The sequence below is a fragment of the Magallana gigas genome, chromosome 6 (genome assembly GCF_963853765.1).
Source record: "Magallana gigas chromosome 6, xbMagGiga1.1, whole genome shotgun sequence".
NCBI lineage: Eukaryota > Metazoa > Mollusca > Bivalvia > Ostreida > Ostreidae > Magallana > Magallana gigas.
In genome coordinates, this window is record NC_088858.1 from 51764054 (window position 1) to 51775454 (window position 11401).

Consider the following 11401-nt stretch of genomic DNA (forward strand, 5'->3'; position numbering starts at 1 on the left):
CGTAACGGCTCATTCAAAATAAAACACAATTTATATCGTTATTTAGATGTATTTACCAAATAATTAGCAGCTATAGTGCTTAAAATATCTGATAAGGTGTAAATTAGTTCTCAAACTGATATCGACAGATAGGTAAAGCATTGCCAGTAACACTGCATACCTAACAGAGTTATCGTTCCTTATCCGCTAGGGTCCCCGTGAGAAATACTCTTCCGGTCAGGACGATAGCAATAGACCGTGGCTATTTATAGCCACCGTCTAAAAATGTATGGTCATCTTCTAAACTGTGTATATGAAAATCAAACAGTGGATGTCTTGTTCGATAGAGATGCGCGTAAAATGGCTGTATTTTGCCTACACGCGGAACATACCCACTATGCAAATATAGTCGTCTACGTAATGAATCTATATTTAGATATGACTGTTCGAGTGATACGAGTTTTCACATTAGGCAATAATCCCGGTTTTTTGCAACTCCCACTTTATTGTAATAAAAAAACCAGTTACAATCTATAAATGCATATGTTGTTTAAAACTTTCCGAGATATTGAACACTGAAGTTAGTTGATATTGGTACAAAGAGGAAAAGATAAGCTACAAATAGTATTGGAGAGGTATGCTCTATTCTTAAATGCATAACAGAACTGGTTAAAAGAGACCATTGACTTAAGCTAAATCTGGTTTGGAGTAAAGTCGGATTGATAATACTAAAAAACATGCCCGGAAAGGTTTAAAGAGCTTGTTGTTTAACAGCTGCAGTTTCCCGGATGATGTTACAAGGGACAGGTTATCGACAAAATTTAAAATCTATTTTCTCCATTGGCTTGATAAGTTACCAATTTCGATAATTATGGAATTTATACACACAATGTGAAGTAAAACATCAATCTGATAAATATGAAAACCTTTGACTCATATGTTTCCGATCATTAATACCTAAGCATAACTGAAGGACATTTAAGAAACCTAACAATGTATTTGCTGGAACGTTTTGATAGTAGTACCTAAGTTTCACGGGTTTACGTTTTCATTTGATACACTACATGTAGTAAAAAAAAAGCAAATGAAAATATCTTTCAAAAATAGACAAGAAATCATATTGACGCAAGCGTCAAATGGGCCGCAAAAAATATAATTGTTGTATGAATCATTGGTTGTTTACAGAAAAACACACCACAAAGAAGAAAATGAGAGTTGGTTGTACTAATTTTTATGGTAAATGAAGAACATATTGATTTGTACATTACTCTAATACAAAGTTCAACTCATCATTTGAAATTTCTCTTGGAGATTATGTACTTCAAACCATTTTGGTTTTTTTTTTGTTGCATTGTATTGAATGAAAACTTAATGCATTAGTTTAATATATGATTTCAAGGGACGTCATAATAAAATAAAAATGGATTAGTTCAACTTTTCCAGTCAATTCAAATTTTCATTTCTGTCATATTCTTGCGTAAATGATTGATATAATGTAATTTCATGATACTTTCTACCACATTTTACATGGAAATATAATAAATACACACGCAAAGTTATTTTATTTGACACGGCACATAGAAATTCAAATATATCATTTATATAACATTTAATGACATTCAGGTCTTTAGTATTTCAGGTCTTTAGTATGTCCCGCATACCGATTTGAAAAGAATGAAGAACTCCGAAATTTTCCGAATAGATTATAGTCTCGATAAAAACGCGCCGAATACGACAATCTACTAAGTATGACCTACTTTTCATTTACGAGTAAAACAAAAAATATGTGATTTTTTCTAAAAGGCATAAAACATATTTCTACATGCAAATTTACTTTTAATTCATAAAAATAAGCATAGTATTAATTTTACTAAAAAAGAACTATCCCGCAGAAACGCAGTAACAATATTTAAATCTGTATCAAATAACGGACCGCCTTCCGGCGGCCCGTAAAAAAACCCCACAAAACGTATCAATAATAGAGAATCAATATCAACTTTTACACAAATATGTGATTAAACAGATATACGTTAAAGGGCTTCTTTATATTTTGGAAGATATAGAGAATACAAAAAATAATCACATAAACTTTTTTCTCCGGATTAATTTTTTTTTATTAATATGAGAAGGGTTAAGTCAATTCGGTCTGTTTAACAAAAATTATTATGGCGTTGTTTTTTGAGAAGGGGGAATTTTAAAGACTAAAGTTGTTTATATTTGTCTTGCTTTATTTCCACAATACATGATTTCTCCATATGTTGTGAGGATGAGGTTTTTAAGCTAAGTGTCCTTGGCGCTCTAACAATTTTATAACCATACAGTATATGACACATCCTATCATGGTGGCCCGATTTCTATGCATCAACATTTCTCAAATCAATATGCATCAGTGTTGAAGAGCTATCATATATACATGTAAATGATATTCGCTTACATTATGCTTCAATATAAAATAATCAAAGGAAGGAAACAGCATTGCACGGGGTTTTCCTCCAAATTCTTTGCAGGGATATTTTTTAATTAGAACAAAAAGGGCACAAATTTGAGAATTTTCCGTAAAACTCTTTTTGAAAAAAACCCATAAAACATATAATTACAACAAAAATCAACACAACATTAAAAATTGAATGCTCAGTTTAGAGAAGATATAAATGGCACCTATACACAGCGACAACAAAATATAAATTGATTTTTTAGCAATGTTATATTAAAACCAATATTTATGGAAGGAGATTAAAATTTCAAATCATGCATGATGATTTTTTATATATTTTATATATTATTCAGATGTGATGTTAGATTTACTCCAACTAAGTATTTTTTAAATTTATTTTATGGCAATCAAATGTAATTGAAGCATTCTTGACTAGAAATAAATCTACGCGATTTATTAACATTTTCTTCTGAACAAGGGATTTCAAAACAATTCACGCATAAATATAGAGATTTTTTTTCCTTTTACATGAAATAACCGGGCAAATGTATATGTTGATAAAAGTAAAAAAAGAAATCATTAAGAAAAAGTATAAATCGGTGATGAAAATATAACTGTTCGGATGTTTGTTTAACCTTTTATCGCGACCGCGTTTATCTGGATACTATAAAGGATATTATAATTGAAACTCTGATGGTTCTAATCAGAGCTCGGTTCACGATTAGTTTGTTTCCTTTCACAATATTTGCTGCTTTAAAAATAAAGTCCCAAACAGTAAATCAGCTTTTCCCAATTCATGATTGTTATCACAGGTTGCTAAAATTTTTACAGACACCTCTAAATCATTTTAAGGCTTGACCGGAAATTTAATGCAACCGGAAGTGTTGAAGACTCATCCTGAAAGCCAACACGTTATGTAACGACACGTCAGCATGACCGCTACATTAGGGTAACTCACCTTTCTGATAGACACCGTACAGTACGCGCAATTGCACGGCACAATTTATACCACATCAATGGCTTTTATGAGCGGGACGATATATAACCAATAGTGAGAAAAATTCCACAGCATCCACATAAACAAACGAAATAACCTTCCACACTTTTTTTTATTGAATCATGGGATCTCTATGAGATGCTGTTATTTGTGCAAATGGGGAACGTATTGGGTATTATTGTTGTGATTTTTATATCTTAGGGTACCTGTACCGTCTTTAATTTTTCTTAAATCCATTTAATAAATTTTGATTGAGTTTTAAAAGAAAATGCTTTGTAGTTTTTTTATTTTTTATATTTGATCATTGTCTTGTTCAAAATATGATTGAAGTTACAAACAGTATACTACAAATACTTGCCTGGGGCATAAGAAATTTTGACTAGTATATATTTCGATATTGTTAGAACTTAGAACGTTACACAAACGAAAAACATAAAGTATGTGTGAAGGTAACACTGGTAAAAAAAGCTACTTGAAAGTCTGAGGTCGGTCTATGCAAGTTCGTGGAGTTAGTTCTCTCAATGCAGCTTAACGAGGCCGGGCCTAATTTGTTATGCCCTAGATTTTTGAATGAAATTTTTTACATGAATTTCTACTGAAATAATTATTATTTTAAGATTAAAAAAATAAGATATTTACCACACCGTTTGTTTAAGGGGTCATCTCAAAGTGGTCATCTCAAAGTTTGTTAAATTTTAACATAGGACCCTGTGGGATTTTGTCTTTTTTTTGCATTTTTTTTTCTTTTTTGCATTTTTTACATTTTTTAAAAACTTCTGCCCTAGGGATTTCTTTTTCTTTTCTACATATTAAAGATATTGCTTAAAGGCATCAAATGGTCAAATAAAAAAAAATTCTTTTACTTCCTGGTTTGTTCCAGGGGTCTTATCAAAGTTGTTTGATGTATGCCAAATTTCCCAGATTTGTCAAATAATGGCTATTTTCTATTTGACAAAGGCGGAAATGGTGATCTTTATAGTATGATTAAAACATTCAGACATATTTCAGTAATAAATAAGTGTATAACATCACATATTAAGGGTCATTAATATAAATGGTTACTGTCTTGAAATATATGAATTAAGCTCTATTTAAGCGGGTTAAGAAAACGTGACAGAGGGCTAGGCTTGCTGAACCCTCTTCACGTTTTCGTTTCGAGCCCAAATATATCTTATACTTGGAGACATTAATGTTTATTTCACGATTTAATATCATTACGCATCAAACAAGCCATTTTCAACAAATTTCGCTGAATATCTGCAGTTGAAACTATCACGCCATGGCGTCAACCAAGCAAAAAGATGACGTCACAATACAATTGAAACGCTGCACGAAAGCGTGCGTACTCGATCTGTACTCGGCCTCGTTAAGTTCAAGATATGATCCAGGCAAAATCATCAGCATATTAAAATATCAAGAAGACATCCTTGAAATGGTAAATATATAAAATACTTGAATGAACTTGAAATGACTTAAACGATATATCTAAAAGCAGTTAGAAATGCATGTATTCTTACGCCGGCAGCTATGTTGTTCTCTGGATTACGTAGATATCTGTCTTATCATGCATGTATACACATATAATTTGAATTTTCAAACCCTTTTCATGATCTTAAATTTAATATGCGATGTTTGTAAAAAGTCTTACTTGTATTTTATTGCCGCTTTGTATCGTTGCAATTATTATCTCTTCAAAACAAACCCTCAAAAGTGTTTGTTATATTTAAAAGGAATATTTTAATTGTATGCTTATAGTTGTCTTCTAAAACAAAAATTCCGCAAAAATAAAGTTCTCCTTATCTTTTATAACGTTCTATTCCTTTAAATCATACTGTAAGCAAATGTCCAATTACGTACAGTCTTTTTCATGTATATATAAATAAATCTGTATTATCTACCCTCGCATGAAAAGTACTAAATGTAGATGAGCTGTTTTAGAAAATAAATCCGATAAAAACGAGCACTTTTGATTGAGTTTCTTCCTGTTATCATTACACACGCGCCTATAAAGGAAATTTTAGAAATTTGCTGGTACATGTTATTTGTTTCCAAATGTTCGAAATTTTCGATATATTTGTACTATAGTTTTTAAGTTTCACGAGTTTACGTATTGTACTAATGATACACAAAATGTAGTCAAGCAGAGCGCGACAGTGTGGAAAGTGGATGTTGGAAAACATAGATATCGTACTATCATTTCTAACAGTCTTATTTTGTTCATATAAACATGTAAAAACATAATAAATTGGCATGGTCATCAGTAAAATTCTTCTTCAAGCTGATTTGTCTATCTTCTTATTCATAAGCAAAAAAACCCCAGTTTTTAACACATTCATTTTAGGTCTAGAAATTTGTAAACAAAAGTTTTGTTTACATTGCTAGGAATTGTAAGCTCTGCAATTCGCATATAGCTTTACGAATGACATTTTTGGTTGACTATTAAAAATGCCTTACTGAAGCATTGTAAACATTAAAATCAGAAAAAAAAATTGAAAAAAAAATTGTGACCATGCCCATTTAACATACAAATAGAACATGTACATTTACATAAATTCAATTCACTCAAGTGGAGGATGAAAGAATAGTACAAAATAAATAATCAAAAATAAGCAGTGAGTTGCCTGTTTATAAATGTTACAAAGGTCACGCAGAGAACAGCAGAAAGTACACAGAATAGAACAGTACCAACAAAAGATATTCAAACTGCTTCTTTGCATATAAAAAAAAATTATCAACATAACTTGGGGTTAGTGGTAAAGTCAACAATAAGATTTCTTCCATGACCAAAAGCATGTTGAGGTTGGTAATTGTTTCAATTATTTAGGAATCAAGCTTTAGTTAATTTTAATGGGAATTTTAATGTTATACAGAAGAAAAAAAAATGCAATGTAGGAAATGTATGTTTGGTATTCTGAAAGTGTGTAATGAAACTTATTTAAATATTGAGAACAAAAAAAAGCATTTTTGATACATATCTACAATGTATCTAGCGATCTTATCGATGGCTCCGAGATACAGGGTTTTTATTCAGGTGATAAAATAGAACAAGTTCACACAATCTTTGTAAAAGAATTTTGAAAGTTAAAAAATGCACATCAAATTTCATGGTTTGCTTAAAGTTACATGTGTAGGTCGTTTACCTATGAGTAAATTGCGCATCATTAATATTAGTCGAAATTGATTAAAAAGAAAATTGTATATTACGCAATATTTATGAAGAAATGGTTTCACAGTTGTTAACAAATACATGGTGTTTTACTGTCAGAGAATTATAAGTATATCTGGGTATGCATGAAGGCTGGCTTTCACAGAATGTGGCTTACACTAATGTTTTCCTAAAACTAAAGCAGAAGTTGTCTGATTTTTTATACAGGAAAAAGACGCAATTTTCGAGTCATCCTCTAAAAAAATTTTGTACAAGCATCTGCCTGACACTTTTTCCTTACATTTTATTGCGTAAAAATATTCCGGAAATTTTGTTATCCATTTAAAAACAAAATATTGACTGTCAATGCATATGCTTTAAGTAGAGCAAGGCCGTTATAATAGAACTGTACATGTCAGATCGATACTATCTGCAAATATTGTAATATAGGTGAAGTCGAGGAAAGATTTCATTTTATACTTGTCTGTCCTTTCTAAAATGTCTACGTGTATTGTATTTTAAAATATATTAGTTGACTCGCCCTTCAATCTTTAAGGTGGATCTCTACACCAAATAAGTGTAGGAGATTTTTGTTGCATGCATTTGTTACCAATACTAGGCACAGTATTCAACAATAATATACCTCAAAATACAATACACTATTTTCTAGAGAATTTTTAAAATATCAGTCTGGTTCCAGATAACCCCTTATTAATCACATTTTTAAACATTCCTGTTTTAAAATTCTTATGAAAGTGAAATGTTATTAAGTTTAGAAATGAAAAACAAAAAAATCATGAATCTAGTTTGTATGATTTTTATTGGAATCCACATAAATATGAAACTAAAATATAAAAAAATTCTTTTAAGGCAAACTGCTGGACAAAATCCCACAAAAACCTGAAAATATAAACAATATTCGTTGGTGAATGGGATGAAGAAAAGAAATTGAATGAAATTGAAAAATTAAAGGAAATACTTAATTATTGCAAAAATCTTGGTATGAAAGATCCTGTTTAAGAGTTGTCTTTCTTTATTTTACATGGTCTCAAATGTCTTGGGATCAATTTTTTAATTAATAAAAATTACGTAGAAAAATTAAAAAAGGAACAAGTTTATGCTAAATATGTAGATATAAGATAAGTAGTGCTTATGATAATGTTTGAAGCTGAAAAATCATATTATTGATGAATGCATTTATATATATATTTAACTCTTCAGAACAAAATATTAGTAGTTAATTATATTATAAATTGCCTTTTACTTTTTTATATACAATAGCAATTATAAACAACAACCATACGCATATCAATACATACATTAGATGTCCATAGTGATACACATGCATGTGTGGAAATGAAAAACATGCTCCTTTTCAGAATTATGTCTTTCCCTCATTTGGCTTGCAAATCCGGGCTTCCACTGCTATTGCTACCTAGTTGTATCAATTTGAATCAAAATACATTAGTTTAATGTCAAAGTTTCAGTGAAAGTCTTTTACTGCAAATGTTTTTTTTTTAATTTGGGAAGTTAGGATCAATTCAAGAGATCGTACTACGGTACTTTCGTTTTATATTCATCATACATATATAGTTTAAATGAAAATTTGACATCTGCTTACCTATATCGATAATCCGCCACATATGTATGATCGTCTGTTGCAGATGACATGACAAAAATGTGTTGCCAATAGCAGCAGAGCAGGGAAATGGTATATTTTTTAGATTCCACGTTTTCCGTACAAACAGCTGATAATCAATGTTAGTTAAAAGCTTTAAACAGGAAGAAAATTGACATATTTTCTAAGCGTTTTGGTGATTTCATTCCTATCTCACCTCCTTAGTTAGAAGAGTTCAATTAAACGGTGTATAGCTATTTTGTACCACGACATAATGTTATCAATCCGGAACACAATGGCGTTTCGAACGGAAGTCAGACATGTTTTGACGATGTAGCCTTCCACCTTAAGTTAGTTCAGTTCCTTGCCATCCATTATCGTAAACAGTAGTCCAATCTTTACTTGCAAAAGTTGTTTCCCTTGCGGGGTCAACCCAAAGGTCAAAGGAGAAAAACCAACTTTTTACTTCTTTATGCAACGAAGTATTTCGGCGTCCTATGATGAAATCTTTTGGAATTTAATTCATTCATTCGATATGTGTGTTGCCCAATTTTGTAGCAATCAAAATACACATCGGATACAGATTTTTAATGTCATATGACAAAGTCATAAATCTCTGAACTACAAAGGCTATTGTGAGAAATCTATGGCTTTTTCAAAAAAGGGACATAACTTTTGTAAAGTGAGAACTAGTCTATTGTGCCATCTCGCAATGTATTTGTGTGAGGCAGGTAATGAACGGGAATGTCAGACTACTCGTACATCCAACCAATGTTTTATCACTATTATTATTTACATTACTACTTGATATATTGATTTCTAGTGTCTCATCTCGTATGAATGTACATGTATGATTAATATTTTTTTTCTCAAAATATTATAAAACGTTAATTCTAGTTGTGACGTGTGCTTTTGCTTAGATACAGTGTATGAATATGTTTATAATTATGTTCATGTGTTACAGCTGCTTATAATTTAAATGAAATTTAGCAAATAAACAATGCAATTCCGATTGCAAATACCCCCCCCCCCCCCCCCCATCAGAAAAATAAAATGAAACCACACTTAATGATACACAGTAGCATTTACAATACCGATTTCTTAAATGATATTGTATTATTTCAAAACATTGTATAAGTTGATAAACACATTATTTGCAAAATGGAATTTTTATATATATATATATATATATATATATATATATATATATATATATATATATATATATATATATATATATATATATATATATATATATATTAAAGAAAGTGATCCGAAAATAATCAAAAATAAAACGTAAGAATTATAATTTTCTTGCGAAAGACAAATAGAGCCACCTAAAAAATTATTTTTATCGCGAGAAAAGGTCTTATAATTACATGAAAAGATCTCGTTATTACCGATTAGTTATCTCGCTATTACGAGTAAATACTCTTGTTATTACACGTTGATTATTTCGTTGTTAAAAAAAGATGTCATTATAACGAGAAAATGTTTCGTTATTAATTTAGAAATAATGAAGTCGTAAAATTATTGAAAGAAATTACCTCCGTTTTTAAAAAAAAATACGATTTTTTTTTTATAATGAAGCCTTAGGTTTCTGTTCTTTTCCGTTTTATTTTGTAAAAAAAAAAAAAGCAAAGCAACAGCACTTTTCCCCGGAAATGTATTTTGAGTTCTTTAGATGTTTATCAATATACTGAAATAAAGTTAAAATGCTAAAAGAAAGTTACATCGTATATAAGACGCTTATACATTGTTCTAATATATGTGTTAATTTAGTAATAGTGTAACTTGTAAAATCTAGAATTTGATATTCAAAATTCTTTTCTCGTTGTGACGTAATCTTTTCTTTTATTACGAGACAATTATTCGTTCTTACGAGACTTTACGCATAATTATGAGATAAATTATCTTTTATGTGGCCCTATTTGTCTTTCATATTTTGTTGACCATTTGGCTTAAACAAATCTATCTGATTTTTATTTCCTTTGTTTCCGAAAGCGTTAGTCCCCTACCAACGTGCCGACTAAATATATGTTTTTGGGTCGACTCTGGTTTAATTATTAAAAAGATTTTTAGAGATCTCATGACGATGAACACTTGAAACTAAAAATATTTACTGCCAGCACTTATTTGGAAATTATTTAAATACTTTCTATGCGTTTGTATTGAATAACTGTATAATTTAAACTTCATAATAATTTATGTATCTTGATAAAAAAAAAAAACCCACAAAATGCAGATATAGGCTTCAGATAAATTGTTATGCATTTAATTAACATTGCACTGGTTATTTGTGAATTGGTTTTAAATTAAAATGTAGATGGATTGGCCGCAAGACAAACAGGATTGTAAAATAATTGTATGGTTTGGGTTAGGCGTAAACTGAATGTGATGGTCAGTCCTAGAAAAATGGACGATGGTGAAAATGTTAACTCATGGTAATGGAGGATATGCTTTTAACTTTTGCAAAATGTTTCCATATATGAACCTATGACGAAAACGTTCGTTAATATGTAAACTTTAAATTGACGCAATGTGGTTGACGGTTGCTTTGATAGAAACATAGAAACACGATTAACTTTATAATGTTAACGATTTGCCTTCTCCAACATAATTCAGACCACGGGTGTTGAACGTTTCCGGTTTAGTTGTGTTTCCCTAATTTGGGTTGTTGTAGATTGTTGAATTTGAGGATACACTTATAACATAAAATATGTAAAAAAAAAAAATGTTTTATACGGATTGCCAAATATTCAAAACAATATCGAGGCAAAACGAACAGTGTGTTTATAATGAGTACAACCTGTCAGAAGAAGAATTCAGACACAGTTTTCTTGTTTGCCATTCTGCATTATTTTGAGTTTTATTTTTACTTGAGACGATAGATATACTAAATACTAATGTCAATCGCAAAAAGTTTCTGTTAATATATACATGTAGCACGTGCTTAACAAAACAAATTTCTTGATTTGAGGTTCGTCGGGGGATATAGATTTCAATCTTAATACCAAATTGAGGCAAAAAACTGACTCAAAACGAAACAGAAGGGATGTAATAAATGCTTTTCAAAATTCAAAACCACGAATTTACAAACGGAAAAAATTTAAACAAATATGGTCTTTCATAATTGCTATTACAAAACCAAATACGGCGATAAAAATACTTCCTTACACGTGTTTTGGTCGGCTTATTAATGAACATTTAACGCGTACAGACGTCAAA

At 30.4% G+C, this 11401-nt stretch overlaps 1 long non-coding RNA gene across 1 annotated transcript; it reads right to left on the reverse strand.

Moving 5' to 3' along the window:
- Window positions 1–7361: 7361 nt before the first annotated feature.
- LOC136276323 (uncharacterized) lies at window positions 7362–8523 on the reverse strand. Its single transcript, XR_010714819.1, has 3 exons — window positions 8177–8523; window positions 7875–7990; window positions 7362–7455 (listed from the first exon to the last, which is right to left on the reverse strand). It is a non-coding gene; the product is annotated as an uncharacterized lncRNA (long non-coding RNA).
- Between the last annotated feature and the right edge of the window lie 2878 nt (window positions 8524–11401).